We start from the raw sequence: 21,569 nt of genomic DNA on the forward strand, positions 1-21,569 counted from the left end.
CGTACATCACCTAATACAGGTGCAACAGTGGTTTACCACTCTGAGGAAAAACAATCAAACAAACATCTCAGCAAAATAAAACCGTCGCAACAAAGAATAACAATAATAAAACTTAACCACTATAACAGTGTGAAGTAAAAATAACAATATAGGTCAAAATTATATTTATACACTCTCCCATCTCCCCTTTCACAGTCCGCAACTCCCCTTTCACAGTCCGCAACTCCCCTTCCACAGTCCACAACTCCTCTTCAGTCCCATTCTTCACTTCTGCCCCAAACCTTCTGCCTTCACAAACGTCTCCACTGCCTCCATCTCTCGAAATAGAAGTCTCTAACGTTGTAGGTCACCCTCAGCTTCGCTGGGTACACTCCTCCAAATTGCACCCCACTGTTGTACAATGCCGTCTTCACTCGGCCGAAAGCCGCTCGCCTCTTTGCCAGTTCCACCGTCAAATCCTGGTAAATGTGAACACCAGCACCAGAACACTGCACCTCCCGTTTTTGCTTTGCCCAGTTCGAGACCTTCACCTTCATGTGGTACCTGTGAAAACAATGATCACTGCCTTTGGTGGCTTGTTCAACTTTGGTTTAGACCTCAGCGACCGATGGACTCGGTCCAGTTCATAACGAGAGGGTTTCCCTCCTTTCCCCATTAGTTCCGCCAACATCTTGATGAAGTATTCCATGGACCTTAAACCTCCACCCCCTCGGGCAAGCCCACAATCCTCACATTTTGCCGCCTTGATCCGTTCTCCAACTCCTCCAGCTTTGCTTGCAGCCCTTATTGACCTTGACCTCCCTCCGAAGCTCATCCCCATCGAGGTGAGCTGATCACTGTGCTGCGACATGGCCTCCTCCAATCCCTTCATCTTCTCGCCCTGCTCCCTTACCTCGGCTGATGTCTTTGCCACAGCCACCCTCACCGGAGAAATTGCCTCCTCCACCAACGCCGTCAAACCCACCGCCATCGCCTTTCTCAACACTGACATATGTTTTGCGAAATGCTTCTCCAGCTCCAAGGACATTACCTCAGTCATCTTCTCTGCCGTAAGCAGTGCGGCCCCACCCAGCAGCCCAGCTTCCGCATCTTGCCAGCTCCTGGGCTGGTCCTCTCACTGGACGGTGAGCCTCACTCCCTCTCTTCTTCATGGCTGTTTTCCGTTTATTTTTTGACATTCTTTGCCTTCTTTATACCTTCCTACACCCAATCATTCACAAATTGCCCCCAGGATCGGACATTAAAATTCATAAAAACATGCCTCAAGCAAGAGCCACCCGACATGCGACTTCCCCGCTGCATGTCACCATTGGATGCCGACCCTTGTGATTCCTGCTGGATGGTTAAAACTATGAGACATAAAAGCCCCAGATGCCTGACGTGGACATAGGAGGATGCAGCGCTGGGCCCAAAGATCTGGCTAGCCTCTTGTGATATTAACCCTTTGCCAGCTCTAAAATAGACAGTCAACATGATTATGTGCTACTTACAATGGCATCGGTGTGACTGGTTTCTACGTGCATATGTTAAACTGTTGGAATGAAAATGTGAAGGTCTCAAAGGGATTGGAGCAAAGCTCTAATACACGTGAGATGTGCTCTTTATTCTCAAAAATTTTAAACCTAAAGGCATAGATGGACTGTCAGCATTTTCGGGTCACGATAGGCTGCATGGGAAGTTGGGCGACTCGGAACACAGGCATGGTCATGAGTGCTTGACCTATCAGACTATACTGATGGTGAGCTGAAATGCAAGCTTGCATCCATTACTGGGAGCTACAGATGACTGTGTCTTGAAGATGAATCAAACGGTGGGCACGAAGTATGATGAAGAGGCCTGAATTCTCATCTGCATGAACTTTTGCCTGTGAAGAGATACCTTAAGTGAAAATTCAGAAACAACCTCTGATATCAAGGCGAGAGCCACTGAGTGATGATTGGTCCCAGCATAGATGGCACTGGCAAAAGCGGCCCAGATGAGCTATATGTCATCTGCAAGGCATAAGTCAGAAGTGTCCTGGAATGCTCTTCACTTGCCTGGATGAATGCAGCTCCAACTACACTAATGAAGCTTGATACCATCCAGGACAAAGCAGCCTGCTTGATTGGCACCCCTTCCACAAACATTCACTCCGCCACCATTGAATAGTAGTAGCAGTGTGGACCATCTCCAAGAGGCACTACAGGAACTTAGCAAGGCCACTGAGACAGTACCTGTGATGCGACCATCAGTTCATTCAGAAACACGAGTTGGAGTAAACTGTGGCTTTAATCGGCTTACAACTGAGCCTGCCTGCGACAATGCTGAACTGAAGGCGGACTCGCATGACCGCAGCACTTATACTTCCAGAAGGGGGTGGAGCTAAGGGCGGGGTCCTGTACATGCTCCTCATCTCCCCCTGTGGGCAGAGCCGTGCAACGGCTCACAGATGGAGCCCACAGGGACACAGTAATGTACAGTATGAATTATAGTGGTACCACATTCACCCCCTGTTAAAAAAATCAAGTCCGGCGGGGGTGACGGGTCTAAAAGTTCAGTTGGTCCGGCGCCTGAATCGTGCGTAGCGACCGACGAAGTACCGGTGTTGCAGCCGTCTCGGATGGCTGTGGAAGGATGTTCGGTGCGGGTCCAGGGGTGGACTCCGGGGATGGTTCTTCCAGAGCTTTGTTCCTGTGAACCGGTGTGTAGGGTGGAAGGGAGCGCGGGGAGAAAATAGGCGCAGGGGCGCAGGGCATGGGAGGTCGGGTGGGGTGTACTGTGGGAGATACATCGGCGGTAGTGATAGTAGAGCCTGCGGGTGCCAGGTCCCGGAGGGAAACGGTGTCTTGTCGGCCATTGGGGTGTTCAACGAACACGTAGTGGGGGTTCGAGTGCAGGAGTTGGACCCTCTCGACCAGGGGGTCGGTCTTATGTGTCCGAACATGTTTTTGGAGGAGGACAGGGCCCGGTGTCCTCAACCAGGGCGGAAGCGGGACCCTCGTAGTAGTTCCCCTAGGGAAGGCAAATAGGCGATCATGAGGAGTCAGATTTGTGGCCGCACAAAGGAGGGACCTAATAGCATGAGCGCAGTGGGAGGTTGGGAGATTCCTGGACCGTAAGGTCAGTAGGACGGTCTTCCAGACCGTTGCGTTCTCCCTCTCCACTTGCCCGTTACCCCTGGAGTTATAGCTGGTAGTCCTGCTCGAGGCAATGCCCTTACTGAGCAGGTACTGACTCACCTCGTCGCTCATGAAAGACGAACCCCTGTCGCTGTGGACATAGTTAGGGAAACCGGACAGGGTGAAGACATTGTGCAGGGCTCTGATGGGAGGTCATATCGGGGCATGGGTTGGCAAACGGGAAACGGGAGAACTCGTCTATAATATTGAGACAGTAGATGTTACGGTTGTTCGAAGGGAGGGGCCCTTTGAAATCCATACTCAGGCGTTCAAAGGGCCGTGATGCCTTTACCAGGTGGGCCTTGTCTGGTCTACAGAAGTGCGGTTTACACTCCGCGCAGATCGGGCAATTCCTGGTGACGGCTTTAACCTCCTCGGTGGCGAAGGGCAGGTTGCGGACTTTGATGTAGTGGGCAAGCCGGGTGACCCTCGGATGGCAGAGGTCATTGTGGATAGCCTGTAGTCGGTCATCTTGCGCGCTGGTGCATGCGCCGCGGGACAGGGCATCTGGGGGCTCATTGAGCTTCCCAGGACGATATACTATATCATAATTATAGGTGGAGAGTTCAATCCTCCACCGCAAGATTTTGTCATTCTTGATTTTGCCCCGCTGCGAGTTGTCAAACATAAAGGCAACCGACCCCTGGTCGGTGATGAGGGTAAACCTCCTACCAGCGAGGTAGTGCCTCCAGTGCCGTACGGCTTCCACAATGTCTTGAGCTTCCTTTTGGACTGAGGAGTGTCGAAGTTCCGAAGCGGAGAGGGTTCGGGAAAAGAACGCTACTGGCCTGCCTGCCTGGTTCAGAGTGGCAGCGAGAGCGACTTCTGAGGCGTCGCTCTCCACCTGGAATGGGACGGACTCCTCTACCGCCCACATGGCGGCTTTGGCGATGTCCGCCTTAATGCAGTTGAAGGCCTGGCGAGCCTCCTCTGACAGCTTCATGGCAGTTGAAATGCCCATCAGCCATGATTGAATGGCGGAGTGGACTCGATAGGCCGAATGGCCTTGCTTCCACTCCTATGTCTTATGGTCTTATGGTCTTATGGACAGCGGGAAGAGTGAGGCTTTAAATAGTGGGCGGGCTTTGTCCGCATACTGGGGGACCCACTGGGCATAGTATGAAGAAAATCCGAGGCACCTCTTGAGGGCCTTGGGACAGTGAGGGAGAGGGAGTTGTAAGAGGGGGCACATACGGTCAGGGCCGGGTCCTAGGACCCCGTTTTCCACAACGTAGCCGAGGATGGCTAGTCTGGTAGTGCGGAAAACGCATTTCTCCTTCTTATAGATGAGATTGAGTTTTTGGGCGGTTTGGAGAAATCGGTGGAGGTTGGCATCGTGGTTATGGCCGCAGATGGTAACGTTATCCAAGTACGGAAAAGTGGTCCGCAGCCCGTACTGGTCCGCCATTCGGTCAATTGCTCGTTGGAACACCGAAACCCCGTTCAAAGGGAACCCGGAGGAAATGGAAATGGAAATGGAAAAGGTGGCCGTCTGCCTCGAACTCCGTGTAGTGGCGGTCCTCCGGGCGGATTGGGAGCTGGTGATATGCAGACTTCAGATCCACCGTGGCGAATATGCGGTACTGGGTGATCTGATTTGCCATGTCTGCAATCCGGGGGAGGGGGTACGCATCAAGGTACATGAACTGGTTAATGGTCTGGCTGTAATCAACCACCATCCGGAGCTTTTCCCCGGTTTTGACGACCACCATCTGAGCTCTCCAGGGGCTATTACTGACCTCTATGACTCCTTCACGCAAAAGACGCCGGACTTCGGATCTGATAAACACCCTGTCCAGCAGGCTATACCTCCTGCTGCGAGTGGCCACTGGTTTGCAGTTGGTGGTGAGATTAGCGAAGAGTGGAGGGGGGGTCGATTTTCACAGTTGCTAGACTACATATAGTGAGTGGGGGAAGGGGTCCGCCAAAGCTGAGTGTTTGGCTCCTGAGGTTGCACTGGAAATCCAGTCCTAGGAGGAGGGGGGGGCGCAGAGGTCTGGGAGCACGTACAATTGGAAATTGGTGTAGTCGGCACCCTGTATTGTTAGCGTTGCAGTAGTGCGCCCCTGTATTTGAACTGAGTGCGACCCCGAGGCGAGGGAGATTGTTTGCTGTGTCGGGAATATCGGGAGCGAGCAGCCCCTTACCAGATCTGGGTGAACGAAGCTCTCAGTGCTCCCGGAGTCGAACAGGCACGGTGTCTCGTATCCGTTGATCTGGACGGACATCATGGAGCTCTTGAGGTGCTTTGGCCGCGACTGGTCCAAAGTGACTGCACTGAGCTGCGGGTAGTCGATGGCGTGGTCGGCGGTGCTGGAGCGGCCCTGTGATGACTGTTCGCGGAGGTCGTAATCTTTGAGTGGCGTAGCGGGTGATGGCCAAGATGGTGGCCCCCGTTGATCGCACTTGGCGGGCGGCGAGGAAGATGGCGCCCAAGATGGTAGACCCATGAATCGCAAATGGCCGGCCGCGTGGGGGAGGATTGCCAAGATGGCAGCCCCCGTGAGTCGCACATGTTGTGCGGAGGCGGAGTCGGCAGACACGCTGCCACATTGCGTGGTCTGCGCGGCCTGGGAGTCGGAGGAGCGAGTGTTTGGGTTAGGGTTCGAGTTTTTAGCTCTGGTCATGCAGATCTTAGCAAAGTGCCCTTTCTGCCCGCAGCTGCTGCAGGACTGGGCATGCTGCCGGGGGTGTTGGGGCTGGCCGCAAAAGTGGCACGATAGTCCTCCGAGGTGGGCGGGTGGCCGCGCGTCGCAGGCCTGGGGCAGTCTCTGGTCGGGGGTCCACGATGGAGTCGCGTGATCGGCTAGGAACGTGGTTAGGCTTTGGAAGGCGACCTCTAACGAAGTCGCTAGTTTTACCATGTCCTCCAGGTCCTGGGCCCCTTTCTCGAGAAGACGCTGCCGCACATAATTGGACATGGCCCCCACAACGTACACGTCTCGGATGGCGAGTTCCATGTGCTGGGAGGCTGTCAAGGCCTGAAAGTTACATTCGCGTTGAAGTAAAGTTGAAGTAAACTGTGGCTTTAATCGGCTTACAACTGAGCCTGCCTGCGACTATGCTGAACTGAAGGCGGACTCGCATGACCGCAGCACTTATACTTCCAGATGGGGGTGGAGCCGAGGGCGGAGCCCTGTACATGCTCCTCATCTCCCCCTGTGGGCAGAGCCGTGCAACGGCTCACAGATGGAGCCCACAGGGACACAGTAATGTACAGTGTGAATTATTGTGGTTACACATTCACCACAACCTGCCAAACCCACAACCACTACCATCTATAAGGACAAGGGCAACAGACACATGGGAATACCACCATCTGGAAGTTCCTCTCCAAGTCACTCGCCATCCTAAGTTGGAAATGTATTGTCGTTCGTTCCTTCACTGTTACTGGGTCAAAACCTTGGAAATCCCTCCCTAACAGTACTGTGTTTGTACTGTCAGGAAGCAGAGGTAGTTTTATGTGATCTATGTTTGTATTGTTGGACATTAGAAATAAGGTATAGACTTAATTGAGTTTAATTTAGTGTTTCTGTGTGATAAAGTGTAAAACTCTGGTTAGGTTAATGTTAAACAAAGATGTTTGCATGTATGGGGATTTTGGTTTCGTTTCAAACTGTGTTTGTATTGTGAGTTGAGCGTTTACGATGCAAAAACCGAGCTTCGAGAAAGACAGAGCTGTTGCTTAGCAACCGGGACCACCTTTAAGTTACAAAGACCTTTAAGTTTAATTTTAATTGGACTCAAGGCAATAGGTGCTAATCTAGAGAGGAAATACCTCTGCCAGCAGCAGGACAATGGAGTAATGGGAAGAAAGTCCCAGAAACTAATGAACAGATGGCTTGATTTGATTTATTATCACATGTATTGTTGGGCAGCATGGTGGCGCAGTGGGTTAGCCCTGCTGCCTCACGATGCCGAGGTCCCAGTTTCGATCCCGGCTCTGGGTCACTGTCGGTGTGGAGTTTGCACATTCTCCCCGTTTAGCCGCTGTTGTGCTGGGAGGATAGGAGCTCGAGAAAGAGCAGAGCCGGGAAGATAAAAGAGCACAATAATGAGCAAGACTAAGAGTAAAGTCAGGGAGGTAAAAGGGCGCGAGAAAGAGAGAGACTGAGAGTGGAGTGGGGGGATTTTTAAAAAGTGAGAGAGCGAGCGAGCCTGGGAGCGGAGATTTAGCTTGGCATTTGAAGCTCCAGAGATGACTTCAGGATTCAAAAGTGATGTAAGGCAAGGGGAAGCAGCAGATTGGGTGAGTACGGACGGGTAAGTATTTACTACTTTTATTGCTTAACATTTGTAAGGTCTATATTTTGTGGTCTACAGTTTGTAAGGGCTATATTCTGTAGTAATGAGGACCAGGTAAGAGGGGCCCTTAGTTTAAAGGGCTAAGTCCTGGCAGGAGCGCTGAAAGCCATGGTGTGCTCCTCCTACTCTATGTAGGAAGCCAAGAATATTTCCAGTGCCTAGGACCAGCATGTGTGTGGAAGAGTCTCCAGATGTAGTTCCTGGAAGCCTGGGTTTTGGAGCTGGAGCAGTGGCTGAGGACACTGTGGCATAACAGCGAGGCGGAGAGTATTGTGGATGCCACATGGAGAGAAGTGGTTACACCACATGCTAAGACTCCACAGACAGGAAGGGAATGGGTGACCACTAGGCCAAGCAAGAGGACGAGACAGGCAGTGCAAGAAACCTCTGTGGCCATTCCCCTGCAAAATACATACTGCTTTGGATACTATTGGAAGGAATAGTTTCTTAGGGGAAAGCAGCCACAGCCAAATTTGTTGCACCACAGTTGGCTGTGCTGCATGGGGCAGGGAGGGGGTGTAAAAAGTGGGAGAATGCAATAGTTATAGGGGATTCATTTGCAAGGAGAATAAATAGGCATTCCTGTGGCTGCAAACAAGACTCCAGGTTGGCATGTTGCCTCTCTGGTATTAGGGCCAAGGATGTCTCAGAGTGGCTAGAGGACATTCTGGAGGGGGAGGGTGAACATAGGTTAAAAAAAGGGATGAAGTCCTAAAAGCAGAATAAAGGGAGTTAGGAAGTAAATTGAAAAGTAAGGCCTCAAAGGTAGTGATCCAGGATTACTACCAGTGCCACGTGCTCATCGGAGCAGAAATAGTAGGATATATCAGATGAAAAACATGGCTGAGGAGATTGTATGAGGGAGTAGGTTTCGGAATCCTGGGACATTGGGATTGATTCTCAGGAGGCGCAACTATTCTGGGGAGGTGTAACCAGTACAAACTGGACAGGATATACCCGGGCAGGACCCGGAGTGATGTCCTAGGGAGAATATTTGCTAGTGATTAAGGAGGGTTTAAACTAAAATGGCAGGGAGTGGGAACCAATGCAAGAAATCAGAGGAGGAAACACTGACAAGAACAAAGGACAGAAAGGAATAAGAAAAGTGATAGCAGAGAAATAAAGGGCCATAATAAAACAAGGCCACAGTGAAAAATAATGGGAATGGGACAAGGAATGTTAAAAGATGAGTCTCAAGACTTTTGCCTTAAAGCACAGAGCATTCACAATATAGTTGATGAATTAATCTCGGAAATGTATGTAAACGGGTATGATTATAGCCAGGATTATGGAGACCAGGGATGGGAACTGAACATCCAGGGGTATTCAGTATTCAGGAAGGTCAGATGAAAAGGAAAAGACGGTAGGGTTGCATTGCTGGTTAAAGAGGAAACTAATGCAATCATGAGGAAGGATAGTAGCTTTGACGGAATGGAATCTGTATCGACAGAATGGAGGAACACAAAGGGCCAAGAAACATTAATAGGAGGTGTATATAGACCCCCAAACAGTCGTGGTGATTTGGGGATGGCATTAAACAGGAAAACAGAGATACATGCTATGAAGGAACATCTGTAATTATGGGTGACTTAATCTGCATATAGATTGGGCAGATCACGTTAGTAATAATACTGTAGAGGAGGAATCCCTGGAGTGTAGGGGATGGACCAATACATTGAGGAACCAGATAGAGAATAGGCCACCCTTGACTGGCTATTATGTAATGAGAAAAGAATAATTGGCAATCTATGTGTGCAAGGCCGCTGGGATGTGAGAGAGCATAATATGATAGAATTCTTCTTCAAGATGGAGAGTGACATAGTTCATTCTGAGATTAGGGTCCTAAATCTAAATAAAGGAAACTACGATGGTACAAGGTGCGAGTTGGCTATGATGGACTGGGGAACATTACTTAAAGGGATGACCGTGGCTAGGCAATTACAAATTCAAAGAGCACATGGGTGAACTGCAACAATTGTCATTCCTGTTTGGCGCAAAACGAAAGTGGGAAAGGTGGCCAAACCATAGTTTACAAGGGAAATTAGAGATAGAGGCATAAGAATTGGCTAAAACAAGATAGAGGCATAAGAATTGGCTAGAACAAAACAATAAACAGGATTGGGAGCAATTTAGAATTCAGCAAATCGGGACAAAGGAATTGATTAAGCAGGGGAAAATAGAGTACGAGAGTAAGCTTACAGGAAACAAAAACTGACTAAAAGTTTCTATAGGCACATAAAAAAATAATTATTGGCGATGACATGGGAATTTATAATGGGGAATAAAAATGATTGACCAACGAAATACATACTTTAATTTTGTCTTCACAAAGGAGGACACAAATAATGTATCAAATGTTGGGGAATATAGGATCTAGTGAGAGGGAGAAAGTGAAGGAAATTAGTATTAGTAGGGAAATGGTGTTGGGGAAATTGATGGGATTGATAATCTACATCCCAGAGTACCTAAGGAAGTGGCTCTACAAATTGTGGATTCATTGCTGGTCATCTAGTTGATTTGAACGTAGCTAATGTAACCCATTATTTAAAAACGGTGGTGAGAGAAAATAGGGAATTATAGATCAATCAGCCTGACGTTGGTAGTGGGGAAAATGCTCAAGTCCGTTATAAAAGATTTAATAGCAGGGCACTTGGGAAAACTGTAGCAGGATTGGACAGAGTCAGCATGGATTTATGAAAGTGATATCATACTTGACAAATCTATTGGAATTCTTCGAGGATGTAACTAGTAGAGTTGATGAGGGGAAGCCAGTGGATGTGGTTTATTTGGACTTCCAGAAGGTTTTCGACAAAGTCTACCGACGAGATTAGCGTGTAAAATGAAAGCGCATGGGATTGGTATATGTAGTGTATCGCGATGAATAGAAAACTGGTTGACCGACAGGAAACAAAGAGTATGAATAAATGGGTATTCTTCCAAATGGCAGTGACTGTGGGTACTGCAGCGATCAGTGCGAGGACCCCTGCTATTAACTATACATATTAATGATTTAGATGAGGGAACTAAATGTAATATCTCCAATTTGCAGATGACACAAAGCTAGGTGGGAGGGTGAGCTGTGAGGAGGATGCAGAGATGCTTCAGTGTGATTTGGACAAGCTCAGTGAGTGGACCAATGCATGGCAGATGCAGTATAATGTGGATAAATGAGGTTATCCACTTTGGTAGCATAAACAGGAAGACAGATTATTATCTGAATGGCTATAAATTGAGAGGGGGGAATGTGCACTGACTTGGGTATCCTTGTCAAATGAATATGTTAAATATTTGTATGTTATCCAAGCTATATTTTAGCAGAATACCAATAACTGTAATATGAACAGGGATGGGGAACAGGCAAGAAAACCCTTTTTGTGAAATCTGTTGTATACAATACTGTGCTTTGCCGTATGCAGCTGATTTTTGTGGCAATGGAATGGCTGGTGTTCAGAGCTTGAAATTCCTCTTGTGCTACTGTTAGTTCACTGATGAATGCATTGTGAAATGCCTCTGGAAACTATTTTATAAGTGGTAGTTATCTTAAAGGAGCAGGTCTTTTGGTATCCTTATCTCTGAGGCAGAAGCTTTGGGTTTGAATCCCACTCCAGGACTTGGATGACCATGGAAGATGTGCTCATAGTATGTCAAACCAGGTTGATTGTAAATCTGTAAATCCTTCCGACATATATATACCTGTAAAGCCTTCTAATGTACCTATGGCAGGTGATAAGAGCAGGAGAGTTTCTTGGTCTGCCAGAACTATGTGGTAGCTGCTGTGCAACAGCATTCCCACATTAAAAGACTACATGCTTTTATGCTCTTGCCACGGGCTCTGCTTTGAGGGACTGCTAGAGAGAGTTAATCATATTTTAAGGAACTAGATTAACAACTTTGTTAAATAACATGTATTTAAAATATTATTTTATTCTGGTTGTGTAAATAATTTCACTTTGACATAATTGAAGCCAAGTGAGTACAAACTGAGGACTGGATTGGTGATTTTGGCTGAAGCAGTAAAACTATCTTTTTTGGTCACTTCAAATTGTCTAATTGGCACTTCCCTAAGGCTCCTTCGACAGCACCTTTCAAACTAATGGCTTCAGCCATCTAGAAGGACAAGAGCAGCAAATATATGGAAACACCACCATCCGCAAGTTCCCCTCCAAGCTGCACTATCCTGACTTGGAACTATATTGCCCTTCCGTTAATGTCGCCAGCTCAAAATTGAGGTAACCCCTCTGACTCCAGATATACTGCAGAGGATCGAGAAGGTGGATCACCATCCCTTCTTGAAGACGATTAGGAATGGGCAATAAATACTGGTCTTGCCAGCGATGCTCATGTCCTGTAGTATCATTTGAACCTTGTGTGAAGCCACTTTTAGAAACAAAACTTTCAAGTGGTTAGGTGGACAGCATGGTGACTGTAAGGGTTACTGTATAGTGAAAACATTGGGCGATCCCCTCCAATTGCAGCACAAGAATCCTCTTTGACTGTCTATTACCACTTCAGCTGAGATCAATTTATGACCAGCAATCAGATTAGGAGCCTGTACATACTGGGCGCGATTCTCCGCTCCCCACATGGGTGGGAGAATCGCGGGAGGGCCTGGCGAATCACGACACACCGCCCTGGCACCCCCCCCCCCCCCCCCCCCCAAATGGCAGCGGAGGGGAAGACGGCAACTGCGCATGCGTGGGTTGGAGCCGGCCAACCTGCGCATGCGCGACTGACGTCTCTTAGGCACCGCCGTCGCATCATTCTCGGCGCGCTGCCTTGACGCAAACGTCAAGGCCCGGTGGCCGAGTTTCTCATAATGTCGCTCCTAGCCCCCGGGGGGGGGGGGGGGGGGGGGGTGCGAGGAGCGGCCTCCGACGCTGTCATGAAACTCAGCCGGGTTCACGATGGCCTTCCCGATGCCGCGCGGGAGCGGAAAATCGCGCCCACTGTTTCACCCTGTTAAACACTTTTATCAACTCAGCCATTCGGGAGGCTTTATACAGTTATTTGTGCAATATTAATAGTACTTTACTTGCGCACAACTGGTTATAGATTGTAAAGGTTTGGCTTGCAGGCTAATATCTTAATGGGGCTAGTTTCTCTATTCAAATAGATGCGTGTTGAACTTTTGGAGGAATATACTATTTTCACCTTATTTGAAGTGCAGTAGATATGCTGCTTGGGGCATTGTTGTCTAAAGGTTATATGTATCTGGACTAATGTTTTAACACTTGTCCTACAGGCTTTTAACCACATTGTTTGCAATAAAGCATGTCTATCATGACCTTTACGTTTGGGCCCTTCCCTTTATCTTCAGGTCATTGTCTTAACCTCGTTTCAAGTAACCAATTACAAACCCGAAAGGTTTACTATAAGATTTTTCACCTCCTTACAATTTTCAGAACAGTTGTAGCATTTTCTTAACTTCCATAATACTGACTGAAATGTTTACTCACTATCCCATCAATTTTACACACTGATATTTTAAACAGTTTTAATTTTGCCAAGTTATATCTCAATTTCGTGAAATGTCAATTTAGTCAGGTTTCATGGCTGCAGCAATTTAAGCTTTCTTAGTCTTGAAAGGAAATGTAGAACTCCACACCATATTTTCTTTTTTTAAACATATGTTTGTACAGCATATGGTTTGAAATCAATCTAATAGGATTCAAATACTTGCAATGGAGCAACAATGATATTAAAATATTGTGGAAAAATTGTATGCAACTTCTACATATGTTTCACTTTTCAAACAAAAGCAAAATATTCAGATTGAATCTTCATTTTAATTTTAGTTATCCTGCAACAAGATGAAACTGATTCATATTTTTCATATGTGACGCTCAGCGTGCAATTACTGCCTTTTTACTGTCAAAAAGCTATGTTTAAGTCTGAGCAAACTGCACTTGAGATCTATAGTCATGTTTCTTTTGCTGTATAATATTTCATAACTGTGTAGCATTTTGTGATATTAATCTGGAATAAGTTTAGCAAAATAAGGCCAGAACTAAAAATGTTATTAAAAATTAGGAGAAAAAAATCCTCTGAGATAATGACTTTTAAAGCATACCTTTTGAAACATGTTTACAATGGCTTTAAAAAGGCAAATACAAACGTTACAAATTTATGGAAATTACAAATGCAACAGGAAAGTACATTATGATTGTTGAGTAATTCTGAATTTTTCCCTCTCTGTGACAATAAGACTTTTCATTGCGCTTCCCCATCAATTTATTCTGAAATTAGTAACATGTTTGAGTATTTAAACTCAAAAATAAATTGAGATTGCTCAGATAATTGAAAATATTGCATAAGATAATTTTGAAAATAATCAGAATTTTTACATAACTTTTGTATAGTTAATGCCTATCTATATTTGGTTACTAAATATATGACAGCCTGTAATATTTCCAGAGTGCTTTAAAAAATGCTTGTGAATATTAACATCATTGCATAATTTGTGTTGGTGAAGCTTCTGTGAAAAAGACATTGCATGACTTTTATACATTAGTGTTTCTGACTTACGTTTTCATATTTATGAAAGAATCCTGATAATATGCTAATAAATGTGTATCAATTTTGAGAATCTCAGGTATAAAACCACCCAGAAAAGTCACATTAACAGAATACTTTCAACTAAATGATCCAAATAGTAATAGCTTTATTAGTGACATTTCTGAAAATTATGCTTTCTTAATTTTTAAATAGATTAGAATTGTAATGCTCCGTAGGTAAATGTCACAGTAAATGTTCTGATGTTTGGAGAGTAACTGTCTTTTACAGTTACTTTCATTCAACTCCAGTGACAAATGGGTTTTTGCAATGTGATTAAATGCATATTAGTGTTTGCCCAAGGCACTTGATTATTATCATCCTTATTTTCATTACATTGTTACTGTAAGGCCATATAATTCATAAAGATAATACAGAAATCACTTTGTTGCTGCTGGAAATAATTCTGCTTTATGGATGATGTCCTTTTAATTTTTCCTTTCATGGATTATAAAATTGGTTAATATCCACTGAACTGAACCAGTGGAGAAGCAAATAAAGATGTTGGCCTCAGGTCACAGTGTCATTTGTGATACTGGCAAATTCCTACAGGCTCATTTATCCCTGTACATGATTGATAACGTTATGGGTTAAATGGAGAATGGTTTGCTTCCATTAAAGGATCATCTCTAGTGAAGACCTCCCACTTAAAAGTCAGGCATGGCAACATCTGTGATGAGAAGACAAGAGACTATCTACAGGTCAAATTAAATAACTTAAATAATTTAACTGGAATGACAGTGTAATTTGTCCATTCTGTGTTATTACCTTGACCCCTATCAGACTTGTAGGCCACCTTGCATCCCACCCCAGGGTGTTTAAGATGTATTTTTTTTAAATAAATAAAAGTTCAAGATTAGGCATTTATTGCATTCAGTGCTGTGAAAAAGGTTCAAAGGAAAATTGAGTATTAAGCAATAATATTCCTTAAACTACAGCTGAGAATATGTTTTTTGAAGAAAAGGGCAAAAAAAAAAGCAAGTTTAAACTCCCCATAATTGTAAAATAAAAACACTGGTCATTTTTCTCAAAATAAGCGTAATAGGTCATTTATCTGGTCCGTGGGACATTGTGGAAAACTACTGCTGCCATGCTTGACTTCGTTATAGTCACTACAAGTAATTCATTTGAGGCGGTCTCAAGTGATGAGATGCTATGTAAATGCAAGTTTATTATTGCATGTCCATATGACTCATTTGGAAACTGTTATACCTTCTGAGTCTGAAGGCAATGGATTCAAGTTCCATTCCAGAAAATTCCAGTATTGAGGAAATGCTAAATTGTCAGACAAACTAAAACTAATGTTCTGTTTGCCTGTTTAAATAGATATTGGGCAGTATTGAAATAAGGTCAGGGGATTCTGGGCCTACATTTTCCCTTTCTTTGTACCTAGGGAATGTTTATTTATTCAGGCCCCTTTCAATTTGTAACTGGGATTTCTGTGAATTCTCCGATTGATAGTTCGGGACTTGTGGGAGGAAACCAGAGCACCTGGAGGAAACCCATGCAGACACGGGGAGAACGTGCAGCCTCCGCACAGACAGTGACCCAAGCGGGAATCGAACCCGGAACCCTGGCGCTGTGAAGCAACAGCACTACTGGGGCTTTGAGCCTTGCTGAAAAATCAGTGACTATCCTGGACAGCCATTATTCCCAGGTTCAAGGACAGCATGTGCCATCAGGGTGTTTGGCTGTTGTGTCTGTGGGAGACTGCAGAGCTGGAGATCTGTCATCTGGGCCTTGTATTACACTGATATTGCCAGAACAAAGAACTCCTCCTTAAATGTGTCCAGTTCTTCCGCGAAAAGCTCCTGCTACTCCTGCCAGGTCTGCTTGTTTGGCTGGTTGATCTTCTGCCACTCTCTTGAATAAAATCTCTCTTCCCTTACAGCCGCAGCTCATCAGGGCTGCATCAGTGAAGCCTGGGCAACCATGCCTTAGTTTCCCAGTATCTACTGGCTGCTGCGGTAACGGTTGCCATGATGCCTTTTAAGTTTAGTCTGTAATTTACAAGTTCCCCCTCCATTTAGCACCTGCTGCTGCCAACCCAGCTTGTGAATGCCAGCCTCCCACTCCCCCAACCCCCAGGGCAGGGTTGAATCCCGGAAATGGTTCTAAATTTGTGTTCCCGATCTGGCCAAAATCCTGCCACATGTGTTTTTTCCAATATGATGTGAACAGGAATTGAAAATCGCTTATTGCCACAAGTAGGCTCCAAATGAAGTTACTGTGAAAAGCCCCTATTCGCCACATTCCGGCGCCTGTTCGGGGAGGCTGGTACGGGAATCGATTGTACCAAGTATCTCAACACCGTCAGTGTTTTAATGTGTGTTTTAATTCTGCAATAAAGAAGCTCACCTTGGTGGTCTTCGGAGAAATTGAAAAGGTGTGCGCAAGTAATCTGCAGTGACCTCGTACAGAGCACAAAGAAATGAGTATAGCTAGTGCATATGGTGCAGTAGGTGCCAACTTTAATTATAAGTGAATGACTAGACCAGTGTTTTCCAAACTTATTTTTCCCGGGACCCACTTTTAACAACCGGCGGACCTTCGGGACCCATGCCGGACGACGTTCGTGAGACATGCTGGCTGACGTTAGCGACCCACGCCAGCCAACCTTTGCGACACACCATTATTACTTATCTTTAATGCGGCAGGTGAGCCTGCTTGGTCCTCACTCCCTCTCTTGCTCCGTCATTCAATGTCACATTTCTGCTAAGGACTTCAGTTTGCAATTTAAGTTCTTGCTAAATCCTTTGAAAAAAATCAAGAGGTTTGTCCTCAAACTCACCATGCTTAGTCTTCAAATGCCTTTGAAGAATTGAGGGTTTTAAACTTAATTTGCCAGTACTTCCCTGCATATAACACACATGGACTTTGCATCTTGATTTGCATTGGCACAATTAAAGCCATACCTCAAGAAATCATCTTCATACTACTTTGTTCCTGTATTTTAGTTTCTTCTTAATTCTTTTTCACCAGAGGCCCTGGAGCTCTGGATACAGCTCACACCGGCACTGCTTTGTCCTGCCGGTGTGAGTTAAGTTGTGAGATCCTGGCCTGTTTGTACCTCTGGCCCTCTCTTCCTTATTACAAAATGATTCATCTTCAGATCTTCACACAGTCCTTTTGCTGGCAGCTACAAAATGAAGGAATCTCGCCTGTATGATTTTGCACCCAAAGCATTGATGTAGAAGGCACTTCAGTGTACGTGCCGGGAGCGTGACCTCTCTGCCGCTGCCTCTGGCGGAAAGACTCTATTGTTCATATTTACAGGCCGGTTGCGGCCGTCATTCTTTTTTTTTACTTTGAAACTTTATTTCCAATACCTGATTTCTCCAAGTTTATGACTTTTTACTATTGAAAATGAAAACAATTTCAGTTGAACATGTGCATTATTACATCTACACATAAACTTTGTTTTAAATATATTCCTATTTCTTTAGAAATTTAAACAGTTATAGTAAAAGGTACAATATTGTTTTTACTTTACAGACTATGACTTTAGAGGAGATGAAGTAACTTGTCAAACACACAAAATGTCACACTATTTGTTACTGGTTCCACTGCATTGCACTATCCAAACATCCAAATCACCTCCTGCTCTATTTATCCAAAAACACTTTTTCCTGGTTTCCAGAGAGTGGCAACACAAAGTGATAACTGTGTAGGTTTCTTCCAGTGTTCACATATGTCAGCCCTATTGACTGGCCGTCAAACCAGGCCTGGCTTCCTCTCACTGTATCCACCCCAGTCACAGACCACTTCCCAACCAATACTTACCGTCGTGGGAGTGCAAGCGGATGCTGCGCCGGCCGCTGAACAGATTGACCAAGGAGCCGCATGTTGCATACTGCTGTTCGGTGGCGAGGGACAAGCCGAGCAGCACTCATAGGACGAGTGGAGCTCCAAGCTGGGGCCACAATGATTAGCATTGCACGTCCATGTGGACACCTGTCAGCCCATGTCCGTCTGCGCCCCCCCCCCCCACACACACACACACACGTGTGTGCAGTGACCAATACACAGCCCAGCCTCGCGCCGTCCGCTCCCTCAAATGCCACAAACAATCGGGGTCTGTCCACCGCCAGCAATCTTAAAAGCCGGTCGCGGCAGTTGGGGACTTCTTCCTGCGATTGGGAATGCCACAACCTATTGATCCACGACCCGCCGCGACCCACCCACAGGGCGCGACCCTGAGTTTGAAAAACCCTGGACTAGACCATGTAACAGAGTGATAGACACCACTGTAAATGTCTGTGATAGGCCCATATTTGTACCATTGCAATTAGTCTCATTTCTGTTGTGCAATGTTGGTGCAGAATGGTGATTGTGTTTTTTCACAGAAAAAAGTCACTCGCTCTGGAATTAATTCATTGGGATATGATATTGTTCTATATGTTTTATATTAGAATGTAACATCGTGTTTCAGTAGTAATTCAACGAGAATGGTGAAGCAGCTTAATTTTCCCTTTCTTATTATAGTGGTAAATCACTTTGTTGCAGGTAATGCTTGCTTGAAAAATCATTTTAACAAAATCAGCACTGTTGCAAATACCAAGTTATTTTAACAGTTACTAATTCAGACATCAAAACAGTGCATAAATTAAAAATTTGATAGATATGTATGGTTTGGCATGTTAGATTTTTCACTGAAGATGCTGAACTCTTGCTGTTGTACGGTCCCATGCATACTCGCAACTCACTGAAGTGTGAGGCTGAGTCTCTATCAATCATAGAGCATCACACTCAGCCTGGTTTTATCCTTGCCTCACATATATATGCTTTTTCAGCACTGGGTCACTGAACAACGTTTAAGAGGAGGCGCCCTGCTTGACCCTTTCCTAAGAACATAGACCAACTGTAGCATTTCTACCACTATACTGGTTGAGATCAGCTAATTCAATGTAAATTGACCATTCAGCTTGGTATTTTCTAATCCTATTGATCTTTGTGATTTAATACCACACCACGAGATCCATTTGCCACTCGAAAGTCTTGAGTACGGTGACAGGGCTGTTCCAAATTGGGGCATTTTAAAACACCTTGTGAAAATAGCCACTGAAGTACTATTTAGCAAACAGCAGTGAGGTTTCATGTATGTGCTACCTATTTGAGCTTTGTTTACGTATGTTTTCTGTGCGTATTAATGCTTTGTTCTTCTCTAAGGTATAAATAATTTGCCTAATATGAATACTTGATGAGAGTACTGTGCTAGTTTGTAAAAAGCAGGTGTTCCTAATAACAACAATACACTTCTGTGCAAGTTTTATAGGTTTTAAGTGCCATGTGTAACAAGGTGTTTCGATCATCCATGCTGTTTATGTAACTGGTGTCTTTAATTATTTGTGTAGTTGCTAATTAACTTTTGACTTCAGCTTGAATTCTGGCAGCCTCAATAAGTTGATTTTTTTCCCGCTCTGCTATGTAATGTGCATATTTGTCAGTAATTACCACAGGTTTTACTGCTCTGGCTATTTACTACTGTCATGAGTGGTTGGAGTGGTAAAATAAAAGTCAAAATGTGTGTCTAATCTAGTTAGTGGACGTGTACAAAAATTTCAGGCATTCGTTGGATCCGAAATTGAAAACTCCTCTGCCGGAGGGCAGCACGGTAGCACAATGGTTAGCACTGTTGCTTAACAGCGCTGGGTCACAGGTTCGATTCCCGCTTGGGTCACTATCTGCACGTTCTCCCTGTGTCTGTGTGGGTTTCCTCCAGGTGCTCCGGTTTCCTCCCACAAGTCCCAAAAGACGTGCTTGTTAGATGAATTGGACATTCTGAATTCTCCCTCAGTGTACCCGAACAGGCGCCGGAATGTAGCAACTAGGGGATTTTCACAGTAACTTCATTTATCACATGACAATAATAAAGATTATTATTATTACATGAGCAGTTTAAAGATAATAATCAGCTGGATTAACCAATTCAAAATAGTGACATTAAAAGCACAGGCTAGGTTTACAGTCAAACATGCTCAAAACTTGTGACCAAATGGGAAGTACACTAGTCTATACAGCATTGAAACCGTAAGAATATCTTTGCTGACCTGAAGCTAGAAGTTTACAACAAAATTAAGCATTCTGCAGGAAACAGTAATTGAGCTCTGATTACCCTCAGCTGTGTTTACTTACAGGGAGTAATTTTCCAATTTTTCGGCAGAGTGGCACAGCAGGTGGGAATAGTGGTGTGAAAGCCACCGGCCACAACAGTGGCATTTTCGGCTGTATTGTTTGGTTGATTGTCGAAAAAAGTTCAAGAGGTGGGTCCCATGACGTAATTGCAATTAATTTTTTTAAAGGATCAGGGTTTAAGTGGTTCTCTGAAACTGATGCCCATCAGTCAAGCTGAGTGGAGAGAGGCTTCTTTAGCGTCTTGCCCAGTGTGAGAGTTTATAAAAGATTGGAGCTCTGTGATGTCCAGGACAATAGTCATTGACCAGGGAAAGGATGCTCCTGGGGTGGGTGGCAATTGATCAGGGCATGGACTGCACTCCTCAATGTTCACTCTTTCTCTTCCCATGCAGTTAGAAGAGAGAGACACAAAAGGAGACAGTAAGGTAGCTGCAACATGAGTTCAAGCCCTGACCCGTGGAGTGAACATCCAAAGTATCCACTGTGGACACCACTCTCACGATTATGGCCTGGTTGCCATTAGAGTTTACCTTGGAGAAGTGCCGGCACTATCTCCTCAACAGAAGGTTTTGGGACTCCTCCAGTTGGCCTTGCAGTCTTAAGAGTGAAGCCAACATCCCTTCCTGATGGTCCGAACTCTGCCTTTTCAGCTCCAGGAGCTGAAGGGCGATCGAGTACAGAGGCACGTCATCTGACTGCGGATTAGCAGTGCCTGGCCTCCAACAGTCCTCGGAGTGCCGGATCGTGGGACATCCCTGCTTCTGTCTGTTGTGGATCAGGAAAAGTGAGGTGTTCACCAGTTATTGACCCAGAAGCCTCTCCAATACTAATTCCCAGCAAAGTGTGAGTGGCTGCGTTGGTAGAGGGTGTGGACGAAATCTGACACCTGTTCAATGAGAAGGTCAGAGAACTTGCCGGTACTGCTCTTGTTGATGATGTCCAAAGCCCAGTTGGTGGATGCATTGTGCTGCCCACTGATGTGCTTGCAAGAGAAAGGAGATGGTATTTGTGTATGGCAAGGTAATAAGGGTAGAATAGAGTGAATTCTTGTGAGATTGGTGAGATGGAAGATTGTGTTATGGGTTCTCACTCTCGTACCCACTTTGTCCTCCACGCAGGAGTGGTCCTCTTCCGCCTGGCTAGCTGGAGGGCTCTCTACTTGAAAAGTGACATGATTTGGAGTTTGGGCATCCCTCTGTCCATTTGTGATCTGTCCCATTTGTGATCCCATCTCCCTGGGGCTGGTTTAGCACAGTGAGTTAAACAGCTGGCCTGTAAAGCAGAACCAGGCCCGCTGCACGGGTTCAATTTCCGTACCAGCCTCCCCGAACAGGCGCCGGAATGTGCCAACTGGGGCTTTTCACAGTAACTTCATTGAAGCCTACTTGTGACAATAAGCGATTTTCATTTTCATTTATT

At 45.5% G+C, this 21,569-nt stretch overlaps 1 protein-coding gene across 9 annotated transcripts in view; it reads left to right on the forward strand.

Annotated features, from left to right (window-relative positions):
* The window catches only part of LOC119971764 (coiled-coil domain-containing protein 73-like), a 335,430-nt gene that overhangs the window by 57,349 nt on the left and 256,512 nt on the right, over positions 1–21,569 (forward strand). The window contains exon 1 of one of the 9 annotated variants that reach the window (XM_038807835.1): positions 20,259–20,278. The exons of the other annotated variants lie outside the window; for them this stretch is intronic. The gene's annotated coding sequence lies outside the window, so the exon portion shown is untranslated. Of the gene's footprint in view, positions 1–20,258; positions 20,279–21,569 lie in introns of those variants that run through there. 9 annotated transcript variants of the gene reach the window in all.

Source organism: Scyliorhinus canicula, chromosome 9, assembly GCF_902713615.1.
Source record: "Scyliorhinus canicula chromosome 9, sScyCan1.1, whole genome shotgun sequence".
In the NCBI taxonomy this organism is placed as follows: domain Eukaryota; kingdom Metazoa; phylum Chordata; class Chondrichthyes; order Carcharhiniformes; family Scyliorhinidae; genus Scyliorhinus; species Scyliorhinus canicula.